This window comes from Malania oleifera, chromosome 2 (assembly GCF_029873635.1).
Source record: "Malania oleifera isolate guangnan ecotype guangnan chromosome 2, ASM2987363v1, whole genome shotgun sequence".
Classification (NCBI taxonomy): domain Eukaryota; kingdom Viridiplantae; phylum Streptophyta; class Magnoliopsida; order Santalales; family Ximeniaceae; genus Malania; species Malania oleifera.
This window is the reverse complement of record NC_080418.1, coordinates 9,937,596-9,956,207: the sequence shown is the minus strand read 5'-3', so window position 1 is coordinate 9,956,207 and position 18,612 is coordinate 9,937,596. Positions and strand designations below refer to the sequence as shown.

Sequence of the window (18,612 nt, the reverse complement as noted above, 5' to 3'; positions counted from 1 at the left end):
AATAATATTTTTTCTCCAAATAATATCTTTGATCTAAACTAATACTATGCGCATGCATCTAGCGATGCAACCAAAGCCATCCGACTTGAACTCCTCCATATTTGTCACGTAATAATAAAATATTAACATGAGTTAAATTATGTAGAGTTATTTTATGTGGTTCGGCAGTATACCTACTCCATGGGCAAAGACGGATAAGAAGTGTTCACTAAATAAAATAATAGAATACAAAATATTGGCAGTTCACACCCTCGAACCCAAAACCCAAATACACCCAATAACCATATATATATATATATATATATAACTCAAATTTTCTGGTTTTGGGATGGATCTCATAGCTGAGCATGCATGGCCTTATATAGGCCATTGGTTGGCACAAGATTCAAATATGATGGGCTACATTATTTCAAAAGTGGTGGTTGTGAGTGTGCAATCAACAATGGAGGCAGAAAGTTTTATAACTTTTAGTGGTTGTGAGTGTCCAAAAATCCAACAACACTTTTAGAAGTGTCAGCACTGTTATGATCAAATACCATACCAACATCTAAAGTACCTCGTAAATACCGCAATATCCATTTCATAGTCTGCCAATGTTCTTTTCCTGGATTCTCCATGTACCTGTTAATAATACTAACTGCATATGAAATGTCAAGACAAGAACATACCATGGCATACAAAAGATTGCCAACAGCACTAGCATAAGGAACACGTGAGACATATGCTCTTTCTCATTGGTCTACGAGGACAACTCCTCTGATAAGCAAAAATGCATAGCAAGTGGTATACAAACTAGCTTGGGAATTTCCATCCCAAACCACTCAAACACTTTTTCAATATAATTTTTCAGAGATAAACAAAGTTTTCTAACTTGATGGTCATGATAAATTTCCATGCCCAAAATTTCCCGACCTACTCCTAAGTCTTTCATCTCAAACTCAGAGTTTAGTTAAGATTTCAACCTAGAAATTCCTGATATGTTATTAGCAACAATTAACAAATCATCAACATATAATAATAAATATATGAACGAATCATCAGAGAGCTTCCTGAAATACACACAACTATCATAATTACTTCTATAATAACCATGATCAATCATAAAGGAGTCAAACTGCTTATACCACTATCTTGGAGATTACTTTAATTCATACAATGATTTTTTCAACAAGCAAACATGGTCTTCTTTTTCATAGACAACAAAACCTTCAAGTTGATGCATGTAAATCTATTCTTCAAGTTCACCATGAAGAAAAGTAGTTTTTACATCGAGCTATTTAAGTTCCGGATCATATAAGGCAATTAAAGCAAGTAAAACACGAACTAAAGTATGTTTTACCACAAGTGAGCAAACTTTATTAAAGTCTACACCTTTCCTTTGACTGTAGTCTTTTACTACCAAACGTTCTTGTACCTAACATCCTCAACTCTACGAATTCCTTCTTTTCTTTTGAAAACCCATTTGCAACCAATAGCCTTTTGGCTCTTCGGCAGTTTAACTAGCTCCCATGTCTGATTTCGATGAAGAGACTCGATCTCTTCAGTTATAACAACAATCCATTTAATAGATTATTTGCTTAGAATGGCAGCACGGTACGTGGAAGGCTAATCCTCTTCAATGAATTTTACCATAGGCAAAGCATGAGCAGCTAAATCTACATAAGCATACCTCTAGGGGAGCTTAATCTGCCTGTGCTGTCTCCGAACAACAATACTGTCCTATTGCGGTGGCGGTGCTTCTTCATATTGGACCTCCTCCTCCTTAGTAGGCTGATTTGTTGGTGCTTCAAGCATCGTCTTTGAAACATCAAATTGAAATTCCACTTGATGTCTGCCACTTTCACTATAACCTGTATCGGAAGAGTCCTTTTTCTAGTGAAGCATAAAAGATTCATCAAAAGTGACATGCCTGCTGATTAGAAACATGGGTGACTTAGGATTAGGACACCACAACATGTATCCTTTCATCGCTTGTTTGTATCCAAGAAAGATGCATTTCTTGGCGCTAGGCTCTAATTTCCCTTCATTAACATGAGCATAGGCTAGACAACCAAAAATTCTTAAACAAGAATAATCAGCAGGTTTACCTGACCATAACTCCTCAGGTGTCTTACATTCAATAGCAGTCGATGGAGACCTATTTACTAGATAACAAACTGTGTTGATTGCCTCGGCCCAAAATTTCTTTGGCAGACCTGCAGTAAAGAGCATACATCGTGCTCTCTCCAAAAGAATTCTGTTCATGCATTCTGCAGCTCCATTTTGTTGTGGAGTACCCTTAACTGTACGGTATCGAGCGATGCCTTTACTCTTGCAAAACTCATTAAATTCTCCTGAACAGAATTCTAAATCATTATCAGCCCATAAACATTTCACCTTTTTACCGGTCTGATTTTCTATCATACCTTCAACTCCTTAAATTTTTCGAACATATCATTTTTATTTTTCAAGGTATAAATCCAAACTTTGTGGAAAAAATAATCAATAAAAGTCAATATATACAGGGAACCATTGAGAGAGGGAACTTGTGAAAGACCCCAAAGATCATAATGGATATAATTCACGGTTTCTTTGGTTGTGTACACTGCAGTACCAAATTTAATTTTCAAGTATTTACCAAAAACACAATTTTCACACAAGTCAACTTTACCTATCTTTTGTCCACAAAGTAAACCACATTTACTCAATTTGGTCATGCCCCTCTCATTCATATGACTCAAGCGCATAGGCCACAACCAAATAGTGTCTGAATCTAAGTCGACTGATGAAGAAATTGAAGCAGAGTCATAAACTATATTGCCCTACAAAAATAAAGACCATTTCTTCTATTTCCTTTCATCATAATTAGTGCACCTTTCGAAACTCTCAGTACTCCACCTTGAGCTGAAAACTTACAACCGATAGCATCAAGAGTACCTAAAGAATTCTTCTTCAACTCCGAAACATGCCGAACATCTGTCAAAGTCCTTACAATACCATCAAATATCTTAAGTTGAATTGTACCTATTCAAACAGTTTTATACGTCATATTATTACCTAAGACGATACCACCATTAATTGATTGATATATGGTAAACCAATCTTTATTGGGACACATATGATAGGAACAACCTGAATCAAGAATCCACTCATTTTTTTAACTAAAATCAACAACGGTAACTGAAAGAACATATTCAGCATTTGAAGATTTATTTTCTACAGCTTTGACAACAACGGAAGAAATTTCATCCTTATCTTCCTTTTGATTTGATTTATTATTTTTCTTAAGTTTAAGACAATTTCACATAGTGTGCCCCTTCTTTTGACAATAGAAACATTCAAAATTTTTCTTTGATCTAGATTTAGATCAACCCCTATTTTCAGATCTCTTATTTTGACTCCTCCCCCTCACAAATAAGATTGTCCCCAATTTCTTAAGTGTTATTGCTAGAAACATTTTTCCTTAATTCTTGCAAATTTAAAAATGTCTTAACATCTTCCATACTAACGGAGTCTTTATCACAAAGCAAAATGGTGACAAAATGTTCATAGGAATGGGGCAATAAACATAATAAAATAATGATTTGATCTTCATCATCAATTTTAATCTCAAGATTTCTTAGATCCATAATTACCTAACTAAATTCATCAATGTGTTCTTTAATAGGCATACCTTCTTTCATCCGTAGTATGTAAAGATTTTATTTAAGATACAACTTGTTGGTGAGAAACTTCGTTATGTAGAGACTCTCGAGCTTTTACCACATTTTCAACGCGTTGTCTTCCTCCACAACCTTGCATAACACCTTATCTGATAAATTGAGAATAATTGTACTGCGAGCTTTCTTGTCTACTTCTGTTAACTCCACAGCTGATACTATTTTCATCAAAACGATCGTTGCGGTCGAGGCTGCCAATTTTGCAGCCGACATGGTCATAGTTGGAGCCTTGCAATTGGCTCCTTTTTCTTCAGGCAATTTTTCTCGTGGTCATAGTGCCTTTTGCAGTCCTTGTTGGACTAAAATGACATGCATTTTAATACGCCATAAACTGAAACAAATTTTGCCATTTTGAAAATTAAAAAAAACTCCAAATAGATATCAAAAAATTAAAATAGCTCTAAAACCAGTTTGTTACAAAATTTGACCCAAAAATAAATAATATTTCTAGCAAGATCAAAATTTGAAGTTGAATATGATTACGAGAAATTAATGGTAAAAATAAATAAATAAATAAATAAAATGATACACACAAGACACAGAAGATTTACGTGGTTAAGCAGTGTGCCTACTCCACGGATGAAGACGGATCAGCAGTATTCACTAAATAAAATAGTAGAATACAAAATATTAGCAACTCACACTCTCAAACCCAAAACCCAAATACAACCAATAATCCTCACAGGATATACACAAAATTGGATATATATATATATATATATCACTCAATTTTTCTGGCTTTGGGATGGATTACACAGTTGAGCATGCATGGCCTTATATAGGCAATTGGCTGCCACAAGATTCAAATATGATGGGGCTGCATTATTTCAAAAATGGTGCTTGCGAGTGTGAAATCAACAATGGAGGCTGGTGGCTAGCTGCTGCTGCCCATGAAAATCAATAGCTGCTCCAACAGCTACCATGATCAAATGATCAAAACATAGCAAAGGAACCATGTGAATAGAACATTATTCAAATGAAAATATCAAGCAAAAAAACACAAGATCAACCTCCACCAAACGAAAAGCCCTACAAAAATTATCTGAAACATAAACAGAAAAGGGGTATGGGTATCTGGGCGTAGTGTACTTTAAGAAAACATTTTTTCAGGAAAAAAAAAAAACATATTTGATAAGCTTGTTTTGGAATTAAAACATATTCTGGTTTGATCTTGGCGAGGCCCATTTGACTCTTGAGGATGAGATTATCATGATAGCCATACCCATTATTCAGCTTCTTGATGGCACTTTGAGCTTCTTACTTGTTCAGAAAGTTCATGAAGCCAAATCCTCTGCTCATGCCAATTTTCTCATCAACAGCAAAAAAAGGACAGGAGAGCTTGAAGTCCAGTAGTCACCCCTTATGCCAAAAGTCCGTCACAACAAAAGAGCAGCTCCTCTCTCAAGTTTAGCCAAGGAGTCTCCTGCAACCTTTATCTCTTCAGCCTACCCACCTGTTGGTAGTTCTCAAGAAAAATAGTTTAACATAAGAACTTCATATCCAGAGGATGTAAGGAGAAAAAAAAAAAAGCATAGACGTATGGTAAAACACAAAGATATCAGAAAAAGGACAAAAAGACAAAAAAAAAACCTAAAATAAACAATGAAAATTTTCAGATGAACAAAAAGAGCTATGTTTTCTAAGAACTATATTTTTGGATGAACAAAACATGGAAAATTCACCACATAGAAGATGCCTAAATTTTCCAAGGAAGGACCATCCACTCTTGCCCTTGCAGTCATGTAAGCACAAGCAGTCTCAACTCTCAAGGCAGAACACTGTACTGTGGTACACCAAAAGAAAAAAAAAATAGTATGGAGTGGCTGCTATTAAGTATCAGCAAGAGCTGACAATAGTTAACCAGGTTTGATATGCAGTGTTATCTAAAAACTACATGGTCATAAACAACCAATCAATTTGCAAAGAGGAAAAAGGAAATGGCATCATACAAAGAAGAGAATCTGCTGAAAATGGCTTGCAAATATTGGTTCGCATGTCATAGAATACATGTTATGAACCCCCTCCCCCCTTCTCTCACACACGCACACACTTGTACACACCAAAAAACCCTAAAGCCTGCTTCTTATTTCTGCTAAAATTCCACATGTTATAAGAGAGTAAGAGAGCAAATTAAGTATTCAATGAAATACAGGATGAAAGTCCTTGTGGGGGAAAAAACTACAGGGTTACAATGTCAAGCGGTAAATCTGATTAAAACAGTAAGGGCTAAGGCTGTATTTGGCTGGAGCAGGATGCTAGAATTTTAAGAGACAGCATTCTCCCAATTTGGTTGGGATTTGAATTATTCATCTTGCCTCATTACGAGTAATTGTCTTGACAGTTTTCTTTTGTTAGATATGCAACGCAACTAGAGGGCTTCACTCACTGATTTTCTTTGGTCACTTCATTTTGGCTTCTATTTTTGGGTGAAATCTTGTCCTTGTAATCTCTTTCTTCTTAATAAATTTCTTTATTTGCCAAAAAACTAATAGGGGAAAATGTCCAATTTAGACTGAAACAAAGGATATGTGAGGTGAACGGTAGAATTTTTTATTTAGGTGGATTAAACCTAACTGGACTCATCACTCCTATTTTCCACAAAATGTACGATCATGTTCACCAGATACATAATCATGTTTTTATCCACCAAGATACATTGTTACAGTATACTTTGTACCCCTGCAAAGCGAAAAATATGTTCTTGATTTCCTCAGTTAATAACTTGTTTCTTACATGATATATCAATATTTAAGTCTCATTACTACAAAATTGTTGATTTGATAAATCAAGTTACTAGGGCTAGATCTTCAAAGACTTGGAACTCCAAATATAATTTCAGTCAGGCTTGGACTACATGTATGCAGTTAGGGGGCAGGATGGCCAGAAAAAGGGCAAACAAGCATAATTACTACTCAAGCATGTTGTAATGAGCAATCATATGTATCTAAAACAAAAAGGGTCATTAACATCCTAATAAAAATCATTGTTTCTGCATGTATAGTTACTTGTGCAGAAAATTCCTTGATCAGTCATTGTTCTTATTCAGGTTTGGAGAAACCATGATACCAGGACAAATATTAAGAAAGTTCGAAGCACAAGGCCACATGCTATCTTTAGGATGATCTAGGGAGACAAATTAGTTCTGGTCTTTGCTTTCTAAATTGAACAACATAACTGCAAAGAGACATTAAATCTGAATGATCTGAATAATGTAGGGAAATAGGGCACCTTTTACAAAATTTTTGGATTCACTTCTTTTGTGGATTGTCTGTGCGTGTGTGTGTACTATCATATTTACATGCCCATTCAGATAATTCTTTCTTGATACAACTTGTTACTTCAGAAAAATTTAAAAAAAAAAAAACAGAAAAGGAAAAAGTGAATACATCGAAATAAAATCTGAAAGAAAGCATGGGCAAATCACGCCACACAAATAAGACCAGCCATCAGATATTAAATCATAAAGATAAAAGGGAAAACTTTCATTAAAACAGGGAAAAGTAAAATAAAATAACTTGCCAACACATAAAATGCGCTACGACAAGCTCACATTTCAAGGAAAGCTCATCATAAAATAATGAAACAGTGAACAATCCTGAAGAGCAGTTGAAACCTAGAAAACCACAAATGCTGTTCAAAAGCTGGACAGCACATAGTAAACACACATCCGAAATCCCAAACTATATTTGGTATAACTGCATTGACTTGAAAACTGCGGCAAAACCAAAATTCAGTCAGTGGGTGATAAAGAAATGACAATACTATTTCGATACAAGAATGTATAATCATATCAATTTTTTAAGCCATGAACCGAATTATAATGCTGCATTTGAGAGCATGGATTTTGGTCTTTGAATTTAAATTTGTATAGATTTGGACAAATTTTAATATAATTTTATATTACATCTTGTCTAAATCTAATACAAATCCAAATCCAATATCCCTCTAAACATAGGATAAGACAATTTAAGAGTCTATAACAATGAAAGATTTACCTCCTATATGTTTTTTCCTTATTTTGGTAAATTTTATCAGTAACCATGCGTTACAATCTTCAAATGAGAAAAACTTCAGGGTTAACAGTCGAAATAAAACTCATTTCACACTAAGGACAATACAAAATTCTGGTATCTATTTTTTGGCACGCATAACAATTAACAAGAGCCCAAATAGATCTCAAACACAGATACTTTCATATCGACTTCCTCAACATAACTACAGAATCATACTCGAGCAAACTTCAAGGCTTTAAGAAAGCAAATACTTGAATATTTGCACTGCACTACATAAATATAAGCTATGAAGTGCAAAATGAATCCAACAAGGGTGCAGGAAAAATCCAACATCTTTTACTTTCAACAAATTTTTAGCAAACATAAATATCTGAATTGCAATAACAAAAAGATATCAACGCAATATCAATTCAAACACGGCGAAGCACACGTCTATGGATATATTCAGAAAAAAATCGATTATTTTTTTAAATGCTGCGGAAAAAAATGAAAAAAAAAAAAAAAAGTAACACAGACCAGGAGCCCTAGCTCGGTCACGACGATGGCTGCCGATTCCTCGTCGATGGCGTCTCCGAACTTGGCCCGGTAGCGGCACTCGGTAGCGCGCTCGCTGAGACGAGCCTTGTCGAGCTTACGGATGCGAGCGGGAGTAGTGTTTTCCTTCAAGCTGGTCTCGTCGGGGCCGATCACCTGGCACGGCGGCCGTAGGAAGTCCAGAGCCTCTCCGCCATCCTCCTCGAGCTCTCCCCGTCGGATCTTGCTTGATTGGGGTGGAGTTCTGGGTCGAAGCTGAACCTGGTTTGCCTTTCTCCATGGACATTCTGAGGAGAGGCTGCTGCACTACCGACGTCGGAGGATGGTCGATGGCGCTGCCGCGGACGGAAGACGCAGAGCTTCCCTCTATCTCTCTCTCTCTCTCTCTCTTATATTTTGAGAAACCGCTTCTTGATGTGAGTTTTGAGAAACAATTATTAAATTAATTAAGATGGTGTTTAGTAATTAGCATTTAATTCTAAGAGAAATGGAAATGATTACTTTTCATTTCTAATTTCCTAATATTTATTTTAGGACCATCTCATTTCGAATTTCTATTTCATACGGGAATATAATTTCTTTCTTTTACCTATATTTTAATTTTTCACTTTTACTCTAAAATCAAATCATAATTCCTAAAAATATAATATTTATTATAATATAATATTCTATATTAATATTACACAACATATATTACATTAAATTCAAAAATAATATTAGTATTATTATATCATTATCAATATTTAAAATATTATTATTTATTTTAATAATATAAAATTATTAATATATTATATTATTATTTATAATCTTAAAATAAAATTCAATATTTATTATTATCATCAATTATAAATATATAAAAATAAAATTTGATAATGTTATAGAATAGAAAAAATATAATATTATTGTATATTAAATATACACAGGTTCATATATATTATAATGTAATATTATATATATAATAAAATATATACTACATAAAATTTATAAAAAAAATATTAAAATTATGACTTCATTAAATTTAAATATATCATAATATTTTTAGTATATAATATTTTAACCATTATTATTGAAATTTATATTATATATAATAATATTATAATACATAAAAATAGTATTAATTTATAGAATATATGATATCATTGTGGCATGATTATTCATTATATATTTACTTATAACTTTAAAATAAAATAAAAATGTCGTTGATAAAAATGTATATGATATAATATATAAAATAATAATAAAATACTATTGTGAAATAAAACATAATGCTATAGTGACTATTTTATTATATTGAATTAAGTTATAGACACAATACAAAATTTAATATTAATATCTTAGTTCAAACAAAATAATAATTAAATAAGGGTAAAATAAAATAGCTAAAGCATAATCAAGTACATAATTATAAAAATGATTTTATTGTAAAAAAAAATGTTTATTATATAGCTTAATAAAATAATATTATAGAGTAATTATATATTTATAATATCATTATTTTATATTAAATTAATTTTTAATACCATAATGACCTAATTGATGTATTAGACTCATTTACGGTTCATATGTCTATATATACCAAACACTATAATACAATTTCGATTATGATTCTGTGTCAAACCAAACATGAAACAGGAATATGACATTCAATTTTCTTTCATTAAATTCATATTATATTCCAACATTGAACTAAAGCTATGTAATAATATTATTATATATTATTAATCATGTCTTTTTACTATGTATTAGTGTTGATTTTTTAAGTCCTATCTCGTTTTGATTATGACAAAGCACAACATCTCATTTGTGTGTTAAGTAAATGAACAGGTTTACATTTCTATAAGCACAAATGACCAATGCAAAATGGAAGCCATGAAGCACTTGCACGCTCACATCATTTGGCGTGTCACGCCCCGAACTCGGTAATAGGACCCAGGGGTGAATTAGTAACCTAACCTGTCCCCTATATCATACAAAACACCAATGATACACTATAATGAATGAGGGTCCGACCCCGTAGGGTTTTCGTACACCCTATACACATTCACATATATGACAAATAGGCAGCGGAAATTGTTCTTTCTATACATATATTGTACCATACCAAAGTTTATACAAAAGGAGTCTAAGCTTCATAATACAATACATAAACCCAAGTGTCAACCAAAACCCAAAATGACAACCCGATAAAGTCCTAGTACTTACACAAGTACTACCCGCATTACACCGGCCAGTACGCTCCTGACACAAGGACGCTAATTCTGGTTACGCGAAGGACCTGAAAAACATGTACGTATGATAGGGGTGAGACACTTCTCAGTAAGGCAGATCCATGTTATATCTGTGTGTGGCATATGAGTGTTATCATGACATAAAACATACACAGTTCAATACAATTCTAGTATTTTCACAAAATAGTTCGAGTATAGTGCTCATCACACACACGTGTGCATGATCAAGTAACCGATGTCGTCACACCAGTAAGAACCCGAACCGTGGTATATGGATTTGATATTTGGAAAGAGAGGGGTAAAAAGGTAATTGTGCAGACTTCGTCGATGAGGTCATCATTCATCGACGAAGGCTGAAGGCTAAAGGCTCCTCGTCGACGAAATTCAGAGGATCGTCGACGAAGGAATGCCAAGTGGTTCGGAAAAAAATTGGAAATATTCGATTCGTTGACAAGGCCACCGCTTCTTCGACGAAGCTAATGGCAAACTCATCGACGAGAACGTCAATTCGTCGACGAAGGCGGCCGAGTCAAAGGGCTATAAATATCCAAAATGGTTGCTTTGAAGCTAAGTAATCTCAAATATCCTCTCCCTCTCTCTCTAGAACTTGAAGAACTCTCTCTCTCTAGTTTTCTTTGCCATTCGTTGCCTGATTCACAAATCCAACGTTACTATGAGGATCATGGAAGGATCCTCTACAGTTCTAGCATATTGGAATCTCGTTTTGAGCGTTTTTGGGTTTCGGGCTAAAATCGAGGTAAGGCTTGGTTTTCATTTATGATTTAGAATATGTGTAGTAGTACGAATGGTAAGCATGTATTGTACTATGGTTTGTAGGTTTTGGAGTCTCAGTTCGTAGTTTTGGGGACCATAGAGTTTGTAGTTGGAATTCGAGTTAAAGTAAGGGGATTCAGTTTATATCAGTTTATTTTTTAAATCAGAATCGGTAAGACTATAGGCTATGATCGTATGTATGTTTTGGTAACTTATTTGGGAAAATTTATCGGGTAAAATATAAGTTTTTTGGGTTACAGTTTTTGGAAAAATTTGGGGATTTCGGGTATCATCTCTACCTTGTTTGGAAAATCGTTCGTTTTTTTTAAACTGTATTATTGAGATGACTGTTATCCATATTTGCATAAATTGTATACTTGAAATGGAAAATGATATGATTTGCCGTAAACCAAATAAGTGTGGTATGTATGGTTGTATGTAATTGTTCCAGGTATGTTGTAAAACAACTATGTGGCGGCTTATTACCGTATGCTGATATGTATAGGAGTATGAGCTCCAAAATGATTCCAGGTTTTGTGAAATCGGTTCGTGGCGGCTAATTACCGTACGCCGAAATAGCTATGTGGCTGCTAATTACCGTATGCTGCGCCATGAACCGGTGTGAAAATCGTGGGCGAGAGTGTCAGTCTCTATATTCGAGGATGTGAAATATCACTATGTATCCCAGCTGGTCACCAAGGGGTGTGAGCTACACTGTATGGCAATGTAATCACTGTGAAGTTCGGGTTTCATGGAGTAGTTGCGTGTTGGCAATGTAATCGCTGTGGAACTTTGGATTCATTGAGTAGTTGCGTACTGTTGTGAGCTACATCGTATTGGCAATGTAATCGCTTGAAGCTTTGGGTTTCATAGCATAGTTGCGTATTAGTGTGACGACACTGACCATATGTTTTGGTATCGTATGTACTGGAATGCATGTGTGAAATTACTAGAACTATATGGAAATGTTTTTGAACTGTATCGTATTGTATAGTGTTATGTTTTATGTAAAATAACATCGGTATGCCACACACTGATATAACTTGCTTTCTTCCTTACTGAGAGGCGTCTCACCCCGAATGTATGTACAAATGTTTTTTTTTTAGGTCCATCAGGTAGTCGTGTATAGCATCCTAGCATTCGGAAGTGGGGGTGTCGTTAGCTACTGCTAGTGCCTACTAGGTACGAGTTTTTGTATCCGGGTTGTCAGGATGGTTTCTGTTGGCGCCCGGAGTATGTTGTAATTATGGGAATGTATGTTATAGTTTTGCATAAACTCCAGTATGGTACTGTTCATGTATAGAAAGATCGTATTCCGCTGCGTATCTGATGAGTATGGATGTATATGTATATGTGTATAGGGCATCCGTGTACCCTACGGGGTCGGACCCTCTTATTGTATTGTATTATGTATGCTTGAATTGATACAGAGACAGGTTAGGTTACTATATTCACACCTGGGACCCACCTGCGGGTTTGGGGCGTGACACTTCAACCCGAAGCCGACCTGCATTACACGGCGTTTCTGGCACATGGCTTAGCCCCAGGCTCGCATGGCATCGTACTAGTACAACTGGTGGATTCACACCCTTCGGTGATCAGCCGAAAGACTCACGCCCTCGGATATAGAGCCGAACACTCTTACCAATCATTAGTAGGTAATATTTCACACCCTCAGATATAGAGTCGGACACTCTTTCACAACCTGGAACAATTCGGAACCCCGTTTCTATATCTCATTTCAGAAAACCACAACACATGCATATTCATATAACAAATCAATCCACACTCATTTGGGAATTTCAACAATCATGATTTTCAAAATACAGTTTCAAACAAGTCAAGGCATGACCATCTCCATAACACAATATATATCACAATATATTTACAGTTTTCCAACGAAACCAGAGATGCAACCCAATGCCCCCTTTTTCCCAAAATTATAATATTCAAAACCCATAATTTTACCTGTTAGATTTCCCCAAATGAGCAACCAAAACACACACAGGACCGCGAACCACAGTTCTACCGAGTCCGATTTCGAAAATAACCGATATAAACAGAATCCCTTTACCTTTCCCCAAAATCCAAAACCCACATTAAGGCTCCTAAACAGCGAACCGAGTTCCCAAAACTTATAAACCACAGTACAAAACATACTTACAATTTCAATTTCTACAGAACTACCATATTAGAATTAAAACCAAGTCTTACCTCGATTTTGAGTCAAAATCCAAAAACGCTCGAAACGAAGATTCGTTCCACAAATCTCGAAGAGATTCCTTCCCTGATCCTTGTAGTAATGTCGAATCGTCGATTCTAGCAACGTACGACGAAGAAATCTAGAGAGAGAGAGAGAGGATTTTGATTACTTAACTAAGAAGCAATGGAAAAATATATTTATAGCCCTTTGACTTGGTCAACCTCGTCGACGAGGCGGTGTCTTCATTAATGAGTCAACAAATGGATTTCGTCGATGAAGCGGTGGCATCATCGACGAGCCTGAGATTTTCAGATTTCCCAAAACCCCTCGGTTTCTCCTCGTCGATGAACACCTGCATTTCGTCACCAAACAACAGAAGGGCCCTCGTCGATGAATTCTAGTTTCGCCGACAAAGCCTGCTCAATTATCATTTTACCTTTCTCTTATTTATTTATTCCATATATCACGATTCGGGTTCTTACAACCACCCCTCCTTACAAAAATTTCGTCCTCGAAATTTGTAATTTCTCATTCATGAACTCATTCACACCACCAAACACACTCTCAACTCTAGAAAGGACCGGCGGCTACTTACATCGAAGCCTCGTCACAATACATACACATCCTCACTTATGGTAGAAGAATACCGTGGTTGCATACATAAACCATCTCAAGAGTTCACAATAATTCACACTCCCAACAACTAACCACTTATCCCAATCCAATAGTAGGGTAACATACATACTCACTGATTCTACTATTAAAACCACAACTCAGAACAACTGTGGATACTTCTGGCGTATCTTCGCTTCCAATTCCCAAGAAGCTTCCTCAACCTCGTGATTCTGCAACAATACCTTCACTAACGGTATATACTTGGTACGTAACTTCTGAACTTTACGGTCCAGAATCTGAACAGGTACTTCCTCATATGCTAAAGTATCCCCAATTTCCAAGTTTTCGTAACTAATAATATGCGAAGGATCCGACACGTACCTCCTCAACATGGATACGTGAAATACATCATGGATCCTCGAGAGGGTCGGGGGTAGTGCAATCCTGTAGGCTACCGGACTCACTTGCTTGAGAACCTCGAATGGTCTGATATACCTTGGGCTTAACTTGTCCTTCTTTCCGAATCTCATCACCCCTTTCATTAGAGCGATCCTCAAAAATACCTTACCCCCCACCTCGAATTCCAACTCACGCGGCGAACATCTGTGTAACTCTTTTGCCAACTCTGAGCCGATCTAATCCTATCTCGGATCAAACCCACCTTCTCAGACACCTGCTGCACAAGTTCAGGTCCTAACACCTAACGTTCACCAACCTCATTCCAATACAAAGGAGACCGACACCTCCGACCATACAGAGCCTCGAACAGTCCCATCCCGATACTGGCCTCGAAGCTATTATTATAGGCAAACTCTACTAGTGGCATAAACTGCATCCAACCACCACCAAAGTCTAACACGCAAGCCCGTAACATATCCTCTAAGATCTGTATTGTCCTCTCCAACTGTCCATCAGTCTGGGGGAACGTTGTACTAAAAGTAAGTTTCGTCCCCACTGCTTCTTGCAAGTTCTTCTAGAAACAAGAGGTAAACCTCGGGTCTTAATCTGACACAATGGACGCCGGTACCCCGCGCATTCTAACTATCTCATACACGTACAAATGTGCTAGCCTACTCAAAGAGTAGCTAATATTCATCGGTAAAAAGTGAGCAGATTTTGTCAACTTGTCCACGATCACCCAAATGGCATTTTTCCCGTGAAGTGCTGGCGGCAATCCGGTCACAAAGTCCATGGAAATATACTCACATTTCCATTCCAAAATAGCTAAGGGCTGTACCGGCCCTACCGGCCTCTGATGTTTAGCTTTCACCTTCTGACACGTCAGACACTACTTCACGAACTGAACAATCTCCATTTTCATACCACTTCACCAGAAGGTCTCGCACAAATCCCGATACATCTTCATACTACCCGGATGTACCATATACAAAGAACGATGCGCTTCCTCCAGAATTGTCCTTCTGATCTCGTTGTCATTTGGAACACACAGCCTGGTTCCAAACCTCAACACACCTCCCCCAGCCTGGTTCCAAACCTCATTAGCCTGCGCGGCTTTAATATGCTCAAACAAAGTCGGGTGGATTACCAAACTAGTAATGAAAGCCTGATGATCATTGGACACCAACTCTATACCAAGGTTTTCTAGATCCGGTCTGATATGATGTTGAGCTACCACGACTGATACTATTGCACGCTCTGATTTTCGACTCAATGCATCAGCCACCACATTGGCTTTCCCCGGGTGATAGCTAATGGTGCAATTGTAGTCCTTGATCAGTTCAAGCCACCTCCACTGTCTCATGTTCAACTCCTTCTGTGTGAAAAAGTATCTGAGACTTTTGTGATCAATGAAAATCTCGCACTAAACACCATACAGGTAGTGTCGCCCGATCTTCAGTGCATAGACTACAGCAGCCAATTCCAGATCATGCGTAGGGTAATTCTTCTCGTATTCCTTAAGTTGTCGAGAAGCATAAGCTATTACCTTACCCTGTTGCATAAGCACACATCCCAAACCCTTCAGAGATGCGTCACTATAGATAACAAAACTGCCATCCCCTGAAGGAATGATCAAAATCGAAGCAATAACCAATCGCTATTTCAGCTCCTGGAAACACTGCTCGCAATCCTCGGTCCAGTCAAAATTCACCCCCTTCCTGGCCAATCGTGTCAGAGGTCCAGACAATTTAAAGAATCCCTCCACGAACCGACGATCATAACCCGCCAGTCCCAGAAAACTCTGAACCTCCTGCACACTCTTCGGTCTCACCTAGTCCACCACAGCTTCGATCTTGCTAAGATCAACTAAGATACCACCTTTAGACTCCACATAGCCTAAAAATGCGACCTAATTCAACCAAAACTCACACTTCTTTAGCTTGGCATACAACTTCCTCTCCCGCTGAATCTATAGCACCAACTTCAGATGGTTTCCATGCTTTTCCGAACTCCTCAAGTATACCAGAATGTCATCAATAAATACCACTACAAATTGATCTAGGTTCTTATGAAAAACCTTGTTTATCGGATCCATGAACACTGTTGGAGCATTCATTAACCCAAAAGGCATGACTAAAAACTCATAGTGGTCGTATTTGGTTTGGAAAGCAGTCTTTGTAACATCCTCAGATTGAACCCTCACCTGATGATACCCTGATCGTAGGTCCATCTTTGAAAAGACCCGAGTCCCCTGCAGCTGGTCAAAGAGATCATCGATACGAGGCAATGGGTAACGATTCTTCATAGTCACCTTGTTGATCTCATGATAATCAATGCACATACGCATCGACCCGTCCTTCTTCTTCACAAACAGAACTGGAGCTCCCCAGGGCAAAACACTCGGTCTGATAAAGCCCTTGTCTAGTAATTCCTGCAACTGCTCCTTCAACTCCTGAAGTTTTGTTGGAGCCATCCGGTACAGAACTTTAGAGATCGGTGCCTTACTAGGCAACAACTCCATCACAACTCCACCTTACGATCCAGAGGTAAACTGGGTAAGTCTTCAGGAAACACATCCAGGAACTTGTTAACCACTCAAATATCCTCAAGCTTCAACTCATCTCGCGACGGTTCCCTCATGCAAGCTAGGTTCCCCTGACATCCCTCCAAGAGTAACCTCCTCACCTGTATCATTGATAGAACCTATGACGTCGAACGCACACACGATCCTACAAACTCGTACTCCCGTTCCCTAAGAGGTCTGAATACTACCACCTTTCCACAACAGTCGATCACAGCATAAGTAGAGGATAACCAATCCATCCCCAGTATGACATCAAACCAAGACATGTCGTATACCACAAGATTCATCAGTAGCAGTCTTCCCTGAATTACCACTGGGCAGTCTTCTAACATCCTCCTAAAGAATGATACACTCCCAGATGATATAGCTACAGACAACTCTTCATTCATGACTTAGGTCTCCACCTCACACAATTTTACAAAATTAGCAGATATAAAAGAGTGGGTCGCACCTGAATCAAATAAAATCACAGCTTTATTTAAAAGTAACATCATAGTACCTGTCACCACATTCCCCGCATGCTCAGCATCCGCTGGAGTAAGCAAGTATACCCTTGCCGGAGCTGTGTTCGCCTGATAAGTTCCTCGGGATACCTGATTACTTCCCCGATTCTGACTCGAAGTGGGCATACCCCTCTTTGGTGCATGACAATCCCGAGCCATGTGACCTAACTGGCCACAGTTGTAGCAGTTACCCCTAAATGGCTGGCATTCACCACTATGCCATCTGTGGCACCTGATACAATGGTCACCCGACTGACTCACCTGAGAACTCTAGCACTTAGTATTCTGACGGTAACCCGAGCCCTTGTTCTTCTTCTTCCATGATCCTTGATGAGATCCAGACTAAGAACCAGAAGCTACTGACCTCTTCTTCGGTTCCTGATCCACCTCATCCTCTCGGATGTCGGTCTCAATCATAGTGGCCTTATCCACAAAATTGAAAACTCACGGATCTGAAGCATTCCCACTAACCTGTGGATGTCTTTCCTTATGCCCTTCTCAAACCTCCGAGTCTTCTCGTACTCGTTCAAGATCAAACACAGAGCAAAACAGGATAGCTTTATATACCAAGCAGCATACCCTTGCACCGTCATATCTCCCTGTATCAGAGCAAAGAACTCATCCTCCTTTACATCACGTATGGAGACTAGGAAGTATCTCTCAAAGAACACTTCCTTGAAACGGCTCCATATCATCTCTATAGGACCGAATCTTTGCTTCTCCAGTAGATGCACCATAGTCCACCATCGCCTCGCCTCTCCAGACAGCTGGAAGGTAGCGTAGAGGATTCTCTGCTTATCTGTGCAGTGTAGAACCTCCAGAATCCTCTCGGTCTTCTCGACCCAGTCCTCCATTATCATCGGATCGGGTCCTCTTGAGAATGTCGGAGGGTGCATACCTATGAACCTTTCGATGGTACACCCTATAGTAGTAGGAGAGTGTTCACGTCTCCTAACACTCCACCCGATCTCCCACATAACTTGCCTTGTCAACCCTCGAGGCACAGAAGGAGACTCATCACTCGTAGTCTCCTCGAAGCCACTCTCCAAGTTATTATCCTT

General features: G+C 37.8%; 1 long non-coding RNA gene across 1 annotated transcript; it reads right to left on the bottom strand.

Annotated features, from left to right (window-relative positions):
- Positions 1–4,244: 4,244 nt before the first annotated feature.
- Positions 4,245–8,677, bottom strand: LOC131147617 (uncharacterized). Its single transcript, XR_009134889.1, has 2 exons — positions 8,228–8,677; positions 4,245–5,151 (listed from the first exon to the last, which is right to left on the bottom strand). It is a non-coding gene; the product is annotated as an uncharacterized LOC131147617 (long non-coding RNA).
- Positions 8,678–18,612: the final 9,935 nt, after the last annotated feature.